Source organism: Pyrus communis, chromosome 17 (genome assembly GCF_041283825.1).
Source record: "Pyrus communis isolate YQ-2024b chromosome 17, ASM4128382v1, whole genome shotgun sequence".
Lineage (NCBI taxonomy): Eukaryota > Viridiplantae > Streptophyta > Magnoliopsida > Rosales > Rosaceae > Pyrus > Pyrus communis.
The window spans coordinates 27916994-27921294 of NC_142581.1; the positions used below are offsets into that span (position 1 = coordinate 27916994).

The following is a 4301-nucleotide window of genomic DNA, read 5'->3' on the forward strand; positions in this document are numbered from 1 at the left end:
AAGGGATTTAAAATTTGCCATGTAGTAAGCTTGAAATAATTTTACACAACCTACTTTTCTTTGAAATCATTGCAACTAGTCTTTCTGCACGCGACTTGCACGTGTAAAAAACCTTTCCTACATCACGGCGCGCTACTTGCGGCATATAGAGTTTTTCCCCTTCCATATTTATGCATGCATAAAGACCTCTTTAGTTAAAAAAAAAAAAAAAGAAAAAAAAAAAACCCTTTCGTACGTGTTATACATACATTGGTTCTATGTCCATAAGTTCCAATATTTAGGGAGTGATAAATTAATTTTCATGTTTTCATGAGATACAAAAATTGTTAAAGAAAATATAACAAATATAAATTATACTGCAAAATGTCTCCACACAATAATTGCACCCTTACATTAGAAGGCACAACCCATGCTAATTCCACCTTTACATTATAAGGCACAACTCTTGCTAATTCCAAAAGATACACAACTGTGGAATTAATTTGGGTTATACTTCTATATTGCTTTGGCAGTTAGCATATTTTTTTGCACCTGTTTTTTTTTTTCAAATGGAGTTGCAAAGAGTCATAGCGCCAAGGATCTAAACAAACTACTACTGGTAAACCTATCACCTAGTCTCACTCCATGAACAAAGCACTAAACATATAAAGCTAATTTTCCTTCCTTCCAAAAGACCATAGATAAAGTTGATAAGAACTTCATCTTCAAATCCAAGAAGCTCCTTTACCCGAAAAGCAATCCAGGGACGCATACCTATAACACATTTTTCATGCACAATTAACCACAACAATTGGTCACACCTAATTTCGTCAACTCTTAAAGCAATACCCAGTTCTCAAAAACATAATAAAATTTGTTTGCGAATTGAAATTTCTCAAAGGTAAGAGATCATGTATTTAAATCAATAACCAAAAAGAACCTACTTGTAATTTTTTGCAATATCCCTCATGTATGTATCCATCTCTAATCTTCTAGTCATTTCAATTTGTCCTTGAGATATTGCAGAACAACTTTGGTTCCTCCATCTAAAACCGTCCTCCACATTCTGTCAAGTAAAAATCCATATAAGCAAGGGATTTAGAACTCCGGTAATCATACAAATGAATTGTATATTCAACAGGTATCATTCTATTATCAAGGGATTGACCCTGCAGTAGAAAGTCTGACTGATTAGCATGCAATTAGACAAAGTGTTATGCCTCACTGACATGTTTTTTTTATTCTATGAATAAAGGAATTGATAGTAAGAGACTATCCAGGGTGCATCACTATAAGAACTCAAAGCAGTCATATTGTGAGCTTGGGATCAGGCCCCAAGTTTTGTAAATCCTAATAGGTGTAATTTTGCCTTGCATTTCCGTCCACTATAATTACCCATGAACGAAAAATGAATATTAGAATAAATGAATTAAAAACAAAATCATGGAGATAAGGAAAAATGAAGAGTGACGAAACTATACCTAAGACAAGAAGAGGATGACTCAACTGTTTCTCTTCCCTCTTCTTACGCTATAGCAGCGCTATTTTCTTACTTTAATGATACTCAAGCAGCAACTCAACTACATAAAATATTAAACTAAATTAGTAGAATATGATAATCCGCATTTAGGCATTTTGCTTTAAGCCATACACTAGAAAAAATTATGCTAAAAATACAAAACAATGAACCACCAAGTAAATCAGAAAGCAAAAAACCCACATCCGAAAGTACCCAGAAGCTAAAATGATAGAAAGAATGAGAAGGGGTATTTATATGTACTTGTCCATGTTGCAATCCATTTTTTGAGTAGCAGCAGCAACTCAATCGTTGCCGTCCAAACGCCAGACCCTCTTTGCCTTCTCTCTTTACACATGGTCTCTCTGTCTTGGGTGGAGAATCAAATTGAAAACCCCATCTGCCAAATTAAAGAAGGAGAGAAGGAATTGACTTTGCATTCGAGAACATATATGTGGAGAAAACTTTGAAAGATAGAGAGATAAACCAAAAAATCCAACATGAGAATCAAATGGCTTACCAACTGGGTAGGTTTTTAATTTCTTATGCAGTTAATGAGTGCGTATGCAATAGTTATATAGGTTGCAACAATCAAGTGAACTGGAACCGCTAGTCTGCAACGTGGGTTCCTTCACATTCGTGTTTCCATTTTTTTTCCTTTTAGTTTATTTTTTATTTCCTGTGTTTTCTGCTTTTGTTTATTTTATTTTTATTTGGACATTTATATCCTTTATCTATATTTTTAACAGTAAATCACGCGAGTTAAATTTCTTTGTTTGAGGGGTTTTATAGTCCAATATTTTTGGTGAAGTCTTGAGATACTAAACTTGACTTATAACTTTCTAATATTAGAATTCCAAAACAATTAACTTAAGTCCTTCAAACACAAAAGAAATGATTAACTTAAAAAGAGAAACAAATGGAATTTGTTAAAAAACAAAGACATTGTTTACCCACAATTCATCCATTCAAGGCCTGGTAACTCTCAAAGGTAGGGTTCTGGCTTTCTGCCTGCGCTTTCCCTCATGTGAGAGGACTTTCTTTTATTATAATGCGCTATGCACGAATTTAAAAACTTTTGTGACTACAAACAACATATATCATTTTATTTATTCTGTGACTTTACATCAGAAGTAATAGTCAGAATTAGTTAGCTTTACTTACCTTTCTGAAAGCTTTGTATGATAAGTAAAACACATCCACCAATTGTAGTAGTTCTTTGAAATCCCAAACTCATTTGCTCCCTCGCATCTATTTTTCAAACACTCTTCGACTACTGTAATTTGCCTCCTCGTACAGTTGTGGAGCCATGAACTATGATGCCCCTACTTCAATCAAAATGTAGATAAATCTGAACATATATTAACTTCTTTAAGTAAACCATCATATTTCTCACAAACTAAACACCAAAATTTGACAGGGAGGTAAAGATTTTAAAGAGAATTCTAATTGTTGAAGCAATGACGTGCTGATAAACAATTAATAATGTCCATAGTGCAAACGGAGAGAATAAAACTATAATTTATATTCTCTCTTGAAGGTATCCATATAATATAGGGAACTTTAATGAAAAGTTTATGGTACTGTTTATTTGAATGAAAAATCACATTTTTACACTAAAAAGTTAATTTTGGTACTATTTACTCTACATTTTATTTTGTCTTTATCGTTAAAACTCAAAGTTTTCAAGCCATTTTCATTAATTTTCCTTAATCTGTAACCAACGAATGGTTTTATCAATAGTTTACACATGCTGATCGAACTTCAGAAGTTGGAAGAAAGAGTATGTCCATAGAAATTACCTGACTACATGCTACATATCTGAATTCAAAGTAACCCATGATCAACTTGCGTTCCCAATTCTATCTCAACCAAAATTCACCTTCCAAACACAAAAGTTCACGTCAATTCAAACTCATCATACTAAAAAAATAGAGGAAAAAAAAATAACCAATTGCACATGAACAAATCAATCTAAGTTCTAACTTAGTTTTCCTGCATTAAAACGACCAAAGTTAATAAAAACCAAAAACATAGAATGAGTGATAAGGGAGAGAAACAAATCCCACTTATAATTTTTAAAATTTACCCAAACCATTTGAAGTAGTAGGGACGAAGCTTCTTCCCTCCTCCTCTGGATTTGTGGAATACTCAATGTACATTTGCGAGTTCTTGGGAGTTATTTTATCTTCTCCATTGCACTAGTTTATTTGGAGTCCTCTACGATCATGTTTCCTTTTTGCATGTTTAATTTCTTTTCTTATTTTCCTTATGTTTAATCTCTTTTAATTATTACTTTTTCTTACAAAACTACCCTTAGTAAAAAATTTCTGTATTTCTTTTCAGCTAATACATTTTTTTGTTTCAAGGACATTGTTGTACAATTATTTTTGGTGAAGCCTTGAGACATCAAAATTGACTTCTGGTTTTCTAATAGTATAAATTAATTTATTTTCTAATTAATATATACAGTTAGATTCATCGAATGGCACATGTTTTTTTTCCTTTTTTCTTCCCCGCTCATTTTCTTCTCCCTTCACCATGTAGCAGTCGTTCTTCCCCAATTAGGTTTTTAGTTTTGGGATGAAGACTATAAAAGGGAGAAGAACGACTGCTACATGGTGAAGGGAATAAGACTATAGAAGGGCAGAGCCGATTTGGGATGAAAAAATAGAGGGAGGAAAAGAGAAAAAAAAAAAAAAAAAAAAAAAAAAAAACCCATTACATCAATCTCATGATGTATATTAATGGGTAGGGAAAATAATTATAAAATTTCTAAATATATATATATATTTTTTTTTTCTTT

The 4301-nt window shown here is 32.4% G+C and overlaps 1 long non-coding RNA gene across 2 annotated transcripts; it reads right to left on the bottom strand.

The window, feature by feature from the left end:
- Positions 1 to 323: 323 nt before the first annotated feature.
- LOC148689760 (uncharacterized) lies at positions 324 to 2144 on the bottom strand. Of its 2 annotated transcripts, XR_015958723.1 has the most exons (5): positions 2016 to 2144; positions 1760 to 1895; positions 1461 to 1559; positions 924 to 1045; positions 324 to 753 (listed from the first exon to the last, which is right to left on the bottom strand). It is a non-coding gene; the product is annotated as an uncharacterized LOC148689760 (long non-coding RNA). The 2 variants fall into 2 exon arrangements; XR_015958724.1 differs by lacking the exon at positions 1461 to 1559.
- Positions 2145 to 4301: the final 2157 nt, after the last annotated feature.